This window comes from Petaurus breviceps, unplaced genomic scaffold, assembly GCF_028583685.1.
Source record: "Petaurus breviceps papuanus isolate PSGF00001 unplaced genomic scaffold, PetGlider_PUasm1.0 173, whole genome shotgun sequence".
Lineage (NCBI taxonomy): Eukaryota > Metazoa > Chordata > Mammalia > Diprotodontia > Petauridae > Petaurus > Petaurus breviceps.
In genome coordinates this window covers 25,238,877-25,252,595 of record NW_027185759.1, presented here as the reverse complement: position 1 = coordinate 25,252,595, position 13,719 = coordinate 25,238,877, and positions in this window count along the sequence as shown.

Sequence of the window (13,719 nt, the reverse complement as noted above, 5' to 3'; positions counted from 1 at the left end):
TTCACTGTTCTAGGCCTCCCATATTTGTGTAAGAGACTCTCTTTGGATCAAATCTCCCAGAAGGCCTTAAAGGAGAGAATATCAAACTCACTACCCTCAACATTCCCCCATGGGAGGAGGACCAGATTAAAATATAATAGGGAAATGTTTAATAAAATAAATAAAAATTCAATAAAATGGGTTATAGTAATATGTGATTTTTATAATCAATAGGCAGCCTTCAGGGTTCTGTTTCTATTTGAATTTGACACCACTGCCTTAGAGTACAACACAATTAGAGTTTAGAGAGTTGTTTATAAGTAAAATGAATAAATTGGACTAGATAATTTTAAGGTGCCTTCCAACTCTTTTTTTCTTTTTGTCTATGATCTGTAAACATCAAAAAACAAATAACACCAAAGTGGACAGTGAATAAAATTATTCACCATATGGTCAATTCACAATTTAGGCATCTCTCATCTCTTCAAATTGACAAACCGATGGAAGCTATTTGTCTGGATTTGACAAGAATCACATATATGGTCTATTCTGTCCTTTCTCCCCTCTCCTTTTTTTTATTAGCCTAATGATGAATTTTTGTATTATTGATCAGGAACACTTGAAATGCCAATTTTACTAGAGAAATGAGAATCGAGTTCCAGTTCTCTCATTCTTTACTCATCTTTTCCAGTTTTCCAGGCAGCCAAAGTCCTTTTATTACTTTGCAGTCTTTAGCTAGGTTCAGTTTCTCTTTCCTGGGATAAGTGATTATTTTGGGCCTGTATCCACATAACCCCTTATAATTCCTCTCTGGAGAAGGCAGAGGAAACTAGAGATTTGAATGTATACCCCTTTGACCCTGTAACAAACACATTGGTCTAATAAATCTCAGACTGAGATTGAACATGTATGTACCAGGAACAGAAATCCTAGACAGAATTTTTGTGAATGGATAGGTAGACACAGGTCAGATAAAATTGGATACTATTCCTAGAATTCCTTCTTCTTCATGTTTTACTCAAAAATCCTTCCTTTAAATCCCTGAGCCTTACCTTCTAGAAAAGATTTTTTCTGTTCCTCTCAAGTTAGTATTCTATCCCTTTCAAAATTAATTTGTATGACTTTATATGTACTTTATTGTTTTTATATGTACTGCATTGTATTTATTGTTTAATTATCAGAATGCACATTGAATTATACTCCATTCCCCACTTTAGAACACAATCTCCTTGAGGTCAGAAAATTTAAATTCTTTTTTTTTTTTAAGCAATTGGCGTTAAATAACTTGCCAAAGGTTACATGGCCAGTTTGTGTGTGTGTGTTTGTGTGTGTGTGTGTGTGTGTGTGTGTGTGTGTGTGTGTGTATGTTAAGTATCTGAAGCTGGAACTGATCCCAGGTCCTCCTGACTCCAGGGTCAGCACTCTTACTCACTGCGTGTAGCAGCAAGCACCCCAAGTGTCCTCAGGGTCGCTGCTACCACAGGTGCTTAGATCTGCTTTGTTAAAGGAAAGCAACTCAAAATGGCTTAACAAGCTTACTTTAATCAGTCAAACATGTATTGTTTACCTAGTTCAGGGGAAAGAGGTCAGCACCCCGAACTTCAGAATATACAGACAGAATTATCAAGACAGAAACAGATCAAGTAGACAGATTTAAAACTGTCCAACCATTACATCCATACCCAATCAACATCTGGGTTTCAACATCTGGGTTTTTCAAAGCCGAGGGGGGGCTCTCAACAACGGCTTCCCAGAATCCAGATCAAATCACAGAACACTTCTCAAAGTGAGCCCCAAAACAAAGCTACAGATCAGGGCTTATATAGCCTTTTCCTGGCTCAGAGAATGTCTCACTGGCCAATCAAGAAGTATTTACTCAAAAACAAGGCTCCCACTCCAGGCTCCAGGTGCACTCTAGCTTAGGGGCAGGGAAGATAATTAAATTTACGTTCCCATTACACTGTACCACCTAACCATCCCAGAAAATTTAATTTCTGTCTTTGTATGCCCAGTGCCTAGCACATAGCAGGTGCTTAACAAACATTTATTGACTTCATAAGGTCAAAGATAAAGAGTTACAAGGAATATTAGAGGTCATCCAATCCAACTTTGTTTCTTATGTAGACGGGAAAATACAGGACTGGAAAAGTTAATGGGAAAGTTAGGAATTGAACCCAAGCCCTCTGACTCCAATTCCAAGGCACTTTTCATCATTTCCACTCAGAGTTGAGTTGAAGATTCACCAAGGCCATTTTTAGATTAGCTAGGGTCCATATCAGAGAATACAAATTAAGGAAAGTTGAAAAATCAGGAAGGAATGGTAGAGACTTTTCATTTAGAGCAGGCAAAACATATGGAGTAGTAAGAGATTGTAGTTGGGAACTGATGAAGAGAGTAGAATAATCACATTTCTAGTCAACTAAATATACCAGGACCAGAGAATATAGGATATTACAAGATTGTTGGTAGGTTGTGCTTAGGCTAATAAAGGCTCCAATGTTAGGTTACTTTCTTGCTCAAGGAGCAATCCATTCTACCTTTTTGTGTTTCAAATGGTTGAAATGACTGTGTTCTGTAGTTGGGATGAGTGGGGGTAGGTAAGAGTGAAGGTTAATCTGAAAAGCTTAGTTGACAGCAGAGATATTTGCAGGAAAATTATTTGTTCAAATTGGTTGATTAATGGCAACAATTGATGTGAGCATTGTCCTGTGTGGTTTTGATGGGGTGATGTGAGCTGGACCCCTAGAAGGAAAAGACCATGTCTTTGAAAGCAATCCAGTCCTTCAATTTTCCCATATATTTTAGCATCCCAGATCACTGGTGCCTCTGCCCACTGGCCCACCCCAGTCCACCCCAGTCCACCCCAATCCACCCCAGTCCACTTAGATCACCTAACTGGCCTACTTGACAGCCTTTCACTGCTTGCACCTGTCCCACCCCAGTCTATTTACCACTCTTTAGTCCCACCCAAATCCTTTCAAGGTCATTTTTGTATATATAAGCATGAGTATCACCTCCATTAAGTGGCAGATTCCCTAAGAATCTCAAGCCATTCTTGTACTTACAATAAATTTTGTGTTTTGATAGGAAGGTTTCAGTTTGTGAATTTATTCTAGGCACTTGCCGCTCTGTACTCTGACATTTTGGGGTTCCCAGAAACCCCAAACTGCATCAGTTCCACAGTTATTGCCTGTGTGAAGGTTTTAAAAAGAACTGATAATAAACAGACCTCCTGGGTAGTTTGGTCAATGAAAATGGAGGGGTTGAGACAACTTACAACATTGTTTCTCTTTTCTCGTTGGAATGCAGGAAGGAGACAGGCCAAAGAGGTGGGAGGTAATGATTGAGAAGAATGAACTCGTATCCTGTGTGTAGATAGACTTTGTTACCTTTTTCTGTGTTAAACCTATAATTCTTTCCTGTTTAACTTTAGGAAGATTCGCATATGGGATCAAAGGAATCTCTGCAATTTGACTGCTAAAGGAACTTCAAGGAACATTGGAGATCAGCCTAGTAAAAGTACAATACCAGTTCTTTGTTTTTGAGATACTGTAGAATTCCAATTAGTCTGTCATTGTCAAGAAAGATTGAGGACCCTGTTATTTTTGAGATAGGTCATGACTACAACAAAAACCAAAACCAATAGACATTTAAAGAGGGTCTTCATATTTGCAAAGCATTTTACCTTCATTACATGTATTCTCTCATTGACCCTCTCAGCAATCCTGTTAACAAGATTTAGTCAGCACTGTCTTTGAAGATCATGGTGTAAATTGATTTAATTATATAAAATGTCATGTTTTTACTTAATAGAGAACTGAGAAGAACTGACCCCTATACTAATGTTTTACAAAAGGAAAGATGGAGAAATCGAATAATTTACGTTAAGGCCTGAGATGGATTAGAGTAAGAAAGATTCTCAGAATTTAGAAAAAAACAAGGACAACATTTTCTGTTGTGAATTCCTCCATAAAGTATTGCAGAAGATTTGGGAGCATCTGAATATTTAAAAAAAAATGAACTCAAGGAATTATATTAACTTAAAAAATAAGTATTTATTTTATTTTTCTTAATTACATGTAAAACATTTTTAACTTTCATTTTCATAATTTTTGACTTCTAAATACTCTCCCTCTCTTCTTCCTCCCCCAAACTTGATAAAGCAAACACTCTGATATAGCTTATACACAAGCAGTCATACAAAACATATTTTCATATTAGCCACGTTGCAAAAGAAACAGCTCACACCACCCTGAAAAAAAAAAAAAACAAGAAAAAGAAAGTAAAAAGAAAATAGACAAACATGATTTGATCTCCATTTAGAAACTACTAGTTCTTCCTGTGGAGGTGGCTAGCATTTTTTGTCATAAGTTCTTTGGAATTTGTCTTGGATTATTGTGTTGCTGAGAATAGTCATTCAGAGTCTATCATCATATAGTATTGCTGTTACTGTGTACAATTATCTCCTGGCTCTGCTCACTTCACTTTTCATCCCTTCATATACATCCTTCCAGGCTTTTCTGAAACCATCCAGTTCATCATGTCTTATAACACAATAGTATTCCATCTCAATTGTGTATCATAATTTGTTCAGTCATTGCCCAATTAGTGGCCATCCCTTCAATGTCCAATTTTTTGACACCACAAAAAGAGCTGCTATAAATATTTTTGAACAAATAAATTCTTTTCCATTTTCTTTGATCTGTCCCCCCCCCATTTTTTTTCTTTTATCTCTTTAGAATACAGAGCTAGTAGTGGTATTTCTGGGCCTAAGAGAATGGACAGTTTTATAGCCCTTTGGGCATACTTCTAAATTTTTTCTCCTGAATGGTTGGAACAGTTCACAACTCCACCAAGAGTGCATTAGTGTTCCAATTTTTTCAACATTTTTTTCATTTTCCTTTTTTATTATATTAGCCAGTCTGATATATGTGAGATGGTACCTTAGAGTTGCTTTAATTTGCATCTAGTATGTAGAGATTTAGAGCATTTTTTATACAACCGTAAATAGCTATGATTTCTTCTTAAAACTGCATGTTCATATCCCTTCAATTGGGGAATGACTTATAATATTAATTTGACTCATTTAGATATTTGAGAATTGATACCTTTATTAGAGAAACTTACTGTAAAACTTTTGGGATTACATTTACTTTTAATCTCCATAGTGAGAGAAATAATTATTAATAATCAATGATTTTGGGCAGATTCAGATTCCCCCTTTTCTCTATCCTCCTTTCAAAACCTCAGTCTCTGAAAGTTGAGCTAACCTTTCCTTCTATCCAACCCCACCTAACCTTACAAGGAGTCTCTAGTCTAAGGTGAATTCCATTCAATAAAGCTTGAGTGGAGACAAACCCTTTGGTCTAAATTACCCAAAGCTGTGGGTAGTCTTGGTATAGAGATAGTCTCTCTGTTCAAGGGTGACTTGATCTTACTCTCAACCCCTTATTGGAGTAAGCCCATTTCCCTTTCCTTTTTAAATTTTTTTTAATTATTTTTTTTTATTTTTGGAGGGGGCAGAGGCAAGGCAATCGGGGTAAGTGACTTGCCCAAGTTGACACAGCTAGTAAATCACACACTATTGTGCCAAGTGTCTGAGATCAGATTTGAACTCAGGTCCTCCTGACTTGAGGGCTGGTGCTCTATTCACTGTAGCACCTACCTTCCCCTCCACCCCCATTTCTCTTTCTTTTCATTAATTAGCCTCCCTAATTTGATCACCTCCCTCTTGAATGCTCTTTTTTTTTTTTCCAAAAGAACATGTAAGCTTTGAGCCCACCATCACGAAGGACTTTGGTCTAAGACAGAAATGGCCAAATGTCTGTTCTTTAATTAAAATATTGGCATTATTAACATAAAGATTAAATTACCCAGAAATTATGTCTTTTGAATCTTTTTAATAACCACAATAGTCAGGAAGTATGATATAATGAGAAAAACAATAATTTGATCTCTGAGAAATGAACTCAGTCATAGAAACTGAGTTTGAAACTTTACCACTTGCTACTTGTGTGACCTTGGACAAGTATCTTGCCTGGACTTGACTGCCCTCTGAAGTTTCTTAAACTTCAAATTTATGATTTATGAACCTACCTTTCATTTTCCTTCTTGGACCATAGTCTGGGATGTGGAGGAGAATTAGTTGATGGCAGGGATTTATAAAAGTTGGAGTTCAGTGAAATTGGTTCAAAGATGTCCTTTCACAAGGGTTTTATGGTATGAAGAGCAGAGAACAGCTCTAGCTTGCAAGTTATTATAAATTACCCTTGGGATGGGATTTATTACTCTTTGTAGGGTAATTTTATTTTTAGCCTTACCGGTAAGAAGCAATTCTTTGGAAAAGACCATTGGCTTTTCCCAGAGGACTGAAAATGAGGTGCTAGGTTTGTTTCAGGGAGTTACAATTAAAGGAGGTTAATGGGGAGTGGGAGCTTGGGGTTTGTGCTCTTTCCTAAGCTGACTTGCCTTCATTGATCTTCCTGCTTTCCATTGAAAATGATAAAATATGAAAACAAAGAGGAATGTTATTTCCAGAATAAAAGGACCTGGGTTTGGATCCCTCCTCTGATATACCCTGTATGAGCTTGGGTAAGTCACTTAACATTTCTAGGCCTCAGTTTCTTCATTTAAATGTATTATCTCCAAGTAATTGGCACATAGTAGGTGCTTAGTAAATCTTTGTTGACTAATGGAGAACATCTTTCCTCTACTTCAGAGCAGGTGATTCAATAGAATGATAACACAATTAATTGGTTACTGAGTTGAAAGTAAAATAAAGAGGGGATCTCTGTGGCTCTCTGAGTGCCAGTGGGGTGATTCCCCTCTATGCTCACTTTTTTTTTTAAGCAATCGGGGTTAAGTAACTTGCTCAAGGTTACACGGCCAGTTATTTCTGGGTGTGGTGCTAAGTATCTGAGCCCGGATTTGATCCCTAGGTCATCCTGACACTGGAGCCGGTGCTCTTACTCACTGAGCCACCTGGCCGCCCCTTAATCTCACTTCTGTAAACACATTGTTTCCTAGGCAGGTTTCGGTCCAGGATGAGTCTTCCTCCTGTTTGTGTCATCTTTCTTATGGTACAGGTTCTGGTGATACGTTAAAAGGCAGGTGGTAGGGGAACTAGGTGGTGCAAGTGAATAGAACCAACAGCCCTGAAGTAAGAAGGACCCGAGTTCAAATCCCACCTCAGACACTTAACACTTATTAGCTGTGACCTTGGGCAAGTCACTTAACCCCAATTGCCCTACCTTCCCCCCATAAAAAGAAAAAAAAATAGCAGCTCATATCTCTCATCTCTTTTCTCTCATCCTTTGGCATCAGAGCAGTAGTATTATGAGAGAGAAAGACACACACACACAGACAGAGAGACACAGAGAGAGACACAGAGAGAGAGAGACAGAGAGACAGAGAGAGAGAGACAGGGAGAGGGAGAACGAGAGCATGCAAGAGAGCAAGCCTTTATTTGGTGCTGATTGAGCTATACTTAGAGGAGGTGAAATATAAAATATCTACCGAGTGGCCCTATTGCAAATACCTAATATTGCACATTATACTCTCCATTGCTTGTAATAACTGTACAATTTTAAAATTTCTTAACCTTCTTCTTGCTGTGTGGGAATATAACTGTCCCTTTCACATATCCAATTTGTAATTGTATAATGGGCACCTCTTTTACTATCCCCTCCCTTGCTGAAGAAGACTTCTCAGAGGAGATTGTGAAGATGAAAAAGATGATGATGATAATTAGCATTTATATAACTCTTTAAGGTTTGTGAAGTCCTGGACAAATGTCAGTTTCATTCTGTCCTTACAACAATCCTAGGAAGTAGATGCTATCATGGTCTCCAATGTACAAATAAAGAAACCGAGGCCAACAAATGTTAAGTCACTTGCCTAAGGTCACACAGTTAATAAGTACTTGAGGCTAGATTTGAATTCAGGTCTTCATGACTCCTGACTCGGTGCTCTATTTAATGTACTATCTAGGTTCCTCAAATTAAAAAGAAAAAAAGGAAGGAAGGAGGAAAGGAGGGAAGAAAGGAAAGAAGGAAAAAAAGGGAAGGAAGGGAGGAGAAGGAAGGAAGGGGAAAAAGGAAAGAAGGAAAAGAAAGGACTGTGTGACCTTTTTTTTCAGATAGGGAGTAAAGGAAAGAAAAAAAATCTGCAACTAAAAAGAAAGTTGTTCCTCAGGTTGCTAGGGTGGGTGGGGAGTTTACTTTCTCTATTGAGGAAACAGAAGATTCCAGGGCAATGAACCCAGGGCTGCAGATCAAGTGATGAACAGTGTTTGGCTATGGCCACCAGCCCCTATGGCCTCAGCATAGTAGGGCCTCTTTTAGCACTGTGCTAGATAAAAGTAAGGGGTTGTACTTTATGGCTGCCAAAGTCCCTTTCCCCTCTACCTCCATAATCCCAAACAAGAGAATAGCAGAGTAGTAAATAAAGGAATAAATAAAATTAGATCACCAATATAATTTTCCAAAGACATTTAATGATAAAAATCATAAAGAATAAATCACGTGCCTTACATGAAAAAGAACTAATGTTGGTACTGAATGTCATGGGGTGACTGAAAATGAGATGAGTTCCTCCTAAGAAACTGGAGGCTGGATTCTTTAGCTGCCTCTGTCTTGGATCTTCCCCTCTTGGTTCTAGAGGTAAATCTCAGGGGAAAATTGTCTCTTTTTTAATGCTATTGATTCAAGCCTCCATTCCAGCGAATTCCTTCCACTTTCTATTTCTAGTGACTCATGACCTAGCTCCACTTACCTAATTATCCTTCATTAGCTTTTACAAATGGGTATTTATTTTGAAGATTGGACAAGAACAGAAGAACAAACAGGATTCCTGGTACCTACACCTTGGGGGCCAACTCTCCCCCATACCACTATGGCCTTCAGGTGAGGAATGGCAAAGGGACACAGACTGTATTTATGGGCAACAGTTAACCTCAGGTGTGGAGGGGTCGAGGTCTCTTACCTCTCAGCATCATCTCTATTCTCTCACTGCAATGTAGTTAGGCAGGAAGGAGACAGAGCAAAGAGGGACTCTTTTTGCCATGTCTCTTTTGAATATATCCCAGTTCTAACTACTCAGTCAGTCCAAAGGCTTCCTTTGACTCATGAGTCTTCCTTCATCATGAGGTCAGCAGAACAAAACTAGTCACAGAATATCTGTGTCTATTCCTGACCCTCATAGGGATTATATGAGTCAAGCACTCTGTACATGCTCCTAAGGAATGGGCTCCTTTGCCAGTCCTGGCTACATTCAGATAAGGAAAAGAAAGCTCATCAGGGTGAAGTATCGATCCCAAGGTCATGCTGCCAATAATAATCTTTAATGTTTACATTATCCTTTGATATTTCAAAGCTTTTGCAGAAATGATCATGTTTGACCCTTATAACAAGCCTGTGTTTTCAGTGCTGTGGTTACAGTTTACAGCTGGGGTAATAACTGAGAGAAGGTGGTTTAGCCACTTGCCCAGGACCACACAGCTAATGAGTCTGAGGTAAGAATTAAACTCAGGGGTATCTAAGTGCCCTTTTAGCTTTGTATCCATCATACCATACTGACTTTGTACAGTAGTACAGAAAGTTATAGAATCCAGATGCTAACTCCACATCCAGCTCTTTCTACATGACAGAGCTACCTCTCTGGACAGAAATTTGTAATTGCATAAACATTAACCATGCTTTAGGGTAGCTAGGTAGCTCAATCGATAGAGTGCTGGGCTAGGAGTCAGAAAGACCTGAGTTCAAATCTGATCTTGGACATTTACTAACTATGTGACTGCACAAGTTACTTAACTCTGTTTTTCTTACTTCATCTGAAAAAAAGAGGAGAAGGAAATGGCAAATTACTCCAATGTCTTTGCCATGAAATCTCCAAATGGGGTCACAATGAACGGAACATGACTGGGGACATAACTGAAATGACTGAACAAAGAACCCTTATCAGAGAGCTCTTAGAGGTGTGTGTCAGGCCAAATGTGGAAAAATCACATTCACTCAATTGGCAAATGTTTCTGAAGAAGCAATCAGTCAACAAAGCATTTATTTCATACTCATTGTATGTCAAGCAATATGTGAAATGTTGAGTAAACAAAAAAAGGCAAGCATAGGCCCTGCCCTCAAGGAACTTGCATTCTAATGAGGGATACAACAAGCAAATAACTAGTTACATTAACCATATATGCCAAACCCTGGGCTCGGCATTTGGTGTACAAAAACAAAAGCTTTAACCCTCAGGAAGCCTATACTGTACTACATTGTAGCATATCTTTGGTGGAGGAGAATCAGTTCACAATCAAGCAAGGAGAGGCTCAGTTTATATCTGACAAACAACAGCTGAAAAGTTATTACTGTAAGAAGCAGTGATAATGTCAAGGAAAGTGATTATTAATTAACTAGCTGCTCCCAGATGGACATATCCATGATAGCACTTTGCATACTAAAATGTTTTACAGGGTATATTGGATGCATTTGGGCTATCTACCAATAGGCTGGTTCCAGGGGCCATAAACCCACAGAAATATTTCAATATATAAAGCCAAAGGGGTTTGCTGGTTCTTTACTGAAGGAGTAGGAGCCAGATTCCAGAGGAGTACAGTGGGGAGACAACACAGGCTATGAGGTAAGCCTCAGATCAGCTGTGGTTGCTATTCTGAACTTTTTCCATGGACAGGTCCAATACATTCCCTGGTTTGTGTTAGTCTGGCTCTCTTTGCCATGACATAGATGAACCTGTGTGACTTTGGGCAGCTTGCTTAACTTCTCTGGGCCTCTGTTTCCTCAATTCTTAAACACAGGGTTAGATTAGTTAAATTCTACAGTCTCTTCCAGTATTCAATCTAAGTGTACATGCTATTTTGAAGGCTTAATCACTACTTAGAATAAAATTGCTAATAGAACTTGCAATAATAATAATAATAGCAGTGCTTAACATTTATACAGGACTTCAAGATTGATAAAATCCTTTACACATATTAGCTCTTTATCCCATTAGATCCTGACCATTTTCTATGGAGTGAGCAGAGTAAGGATCAGTAAGAGTAACAGCTAGTAGGGGTGGCCAGGTGGCTCAGCGAGTAAGAGCACCGGCTCCAGAGTCGGGATGACCTGGGATAGAATCTGGGCTCAGATGCTTAGCACCCACCCAGAAACACCTGGCCGTGTAACCTTGAGCAAGTTACTTAACCCCAATTGCTTAAAAAAAAGAAAAGAATAACAGCTAACATTAATATAGTATTTGAAAGTTTGTAGAGTACTTGACATATCTCACCTCATTTTTTACTCATAGCAAACCTATGAAGTAGGTGCTGTTACTATTCCCATTTTACATATGAGGAAATGGAAGCTGAGAAAGGTTAAATAACTTGGCAATAGCCAGGCAGTTAAGAAGTGTATAAAGCAGGATTTGAACTCAGGACTTCCTGCCTTCAGGTGAAGTGCTCCATCTAGTTGATTGTCATCATGCCTTTTCAAAGAACAGAAAATTGAGCATCAGAGTAGTCCAAAGTTTGCATCTAGATTTTAGGGATTTGTTTTTTCCTTTGCTTTTTCAAATCTCACTTATTTTGGTTAAAATAATGTTTCCAGCATTAGTTGGGAATGTATGAAAATCAGCTTAATTACATCTTCATAATTGTGAATAAATAGGAAAAAAAAAGTTTTAAAATAAATTTGGGAGAAAGTAGGATTAGTCACGTGATATGATCAAAATACGAGAGGCAGCTTGCTACCATGAATAGAAAGACAGTCTGGGGTTCAAGTCTTGCCTCTGATCTGTCCTGGCTTTGTGATCCTGGATAAGCAGTGATGCTGTTATATATTGGCAGAGGGAGTTTTCTCATTAGGAGTTCTTACTCAAATTAAATCATAGATCTTGTCCTATTTTATAGTTAAAGCATAATTGTCATGTTTGTGAAAATTAAATTGAGCTAATAACTTATGACTTTTAAAATAATTTCCTTTCACTCATAAATGCTTCCTGCCAACTAATCAAGTGTCATTAAAAAAATAATGAAAACAAATATAAAAAGCAGACAGGGCATTTGTTTACAAATTCTAAAACGACTTTCCTTATTCATCATTGTAAACAATGTTCAATGCATTATCTCTAGTATGAAAGTAATTATAATGGCATATCACTGCAAGTACTAACATGAATGATTCACTCTGTGAAGTTTGTTGATTTTACTGTGATTTTCCTATATAAGAAAGGGATTATTTCATGGTAATTATTGATTTGGCATTATTAACATAATTAAAATTTCAATGACTGTTATTTTATTAGTTTGAACCTGCAGATTAGTTGCACTGGAACATTCAATATCAATTGGCATCATGTGGTTCTTTGGGTGAGATAAGAGCAGGTTGCTCTACAGAGTTACACTCTAAACTTCAGGTCTTTGAGAGCATAGATCCGAATGTTAACGAACTGGTTTGCCTTCTTTCCATGACTGAATTTCAAAAATGAAGAGTTTGTGTATTTCTTGCAGCCAGTGGGATGTTAGGAACTGACGGACTTTCTGCAATCATTCATGTCCATTATTAAAGTGGCGATGCAGTTTGTACCTACAAACCATGCTTTAGTGCCCAATGGACATGCCTTGATTATAAAAATATGCTCCACTCTTACCTCTGACGTAGTTCTCACCTGGAATGTTGTAGCAATTTCCTAACTTGTCACTTGAACTTCAGCTTATACCCCTGTCAATCTTTCTCTTATGCTTTTTTTTTTCTGGATTAATCTTCTTGCATAGAAATTCTCTATTGATATCTATGTTAAAACTTTTCAATTACTAAATAGAAATCAAGCTGTGTAATCTGGTATTCAAGGCCCTCAGTAGTTTGGTTCTGTCCTGCCTTTCTAAAAGGATTCGTTTTATACTCCAGGGAATTTGCATTTTGCCATCTCCTAGACAAGTGCCACAATTGCTCCCCTCCTGGCTTTACTTGCATGGTTACCAGAGTCTAGAATACCTTCCCCTAGATATCCCAAATTGGGTCAGTCCTTCAAAATTCTGATCAAATAATCCCTCTTCCTCCTCATCTAAGTACTTATTAATTCAGTGAGAAATCTTCTTTCCTTCTTTCATTCATATACAATGTTCCATCTTTACATTTTAAATACACTTATTATATCCTATTTTACAGGACAGAATAATGTCATAAAATAACATATTGCTATCATGCTTTTAAACTTGCAAAGTAATTCTTAACAACAGCCCTTTGAGTTAAGAAGTACTAGAATTGTCCTCACTTTGCAAATAAGGAAATTAATGATAAGGTGAAATATATGATATGTTCAATTTCATACAACTAGCCATTTAGATATGTACCATATCCATCTTTTAGACTGTAATCTTCATGAGGTCAAGAATAATTTTTCTTCAACATGTTTATACAATACTGTCAATTTGTATTGACAAATTGTACAATGCTCAGTAGATAATTGGTTTCTAATGTAGTTTTATCAAACCAAATGATAGCAGTTATCCCAGAGTAAAATGTATTGTGAAAAGGCTTTGGTGTCAGGATAATAAAAATTTAAGTATTTATGCTATTGTGGCATAAAGGTATACTTAAGATTAGTATAAAGAGAAATAAATGAATGCAACCATAAACTTTCAAAGAAACATTCTCCTGTAACATACTACACATCCTTTGATAAGATCACAGGAAGGGATATTTGATAAAAGACATCTGCTTCATTCCTCTTAATTGCTAGAGTTTT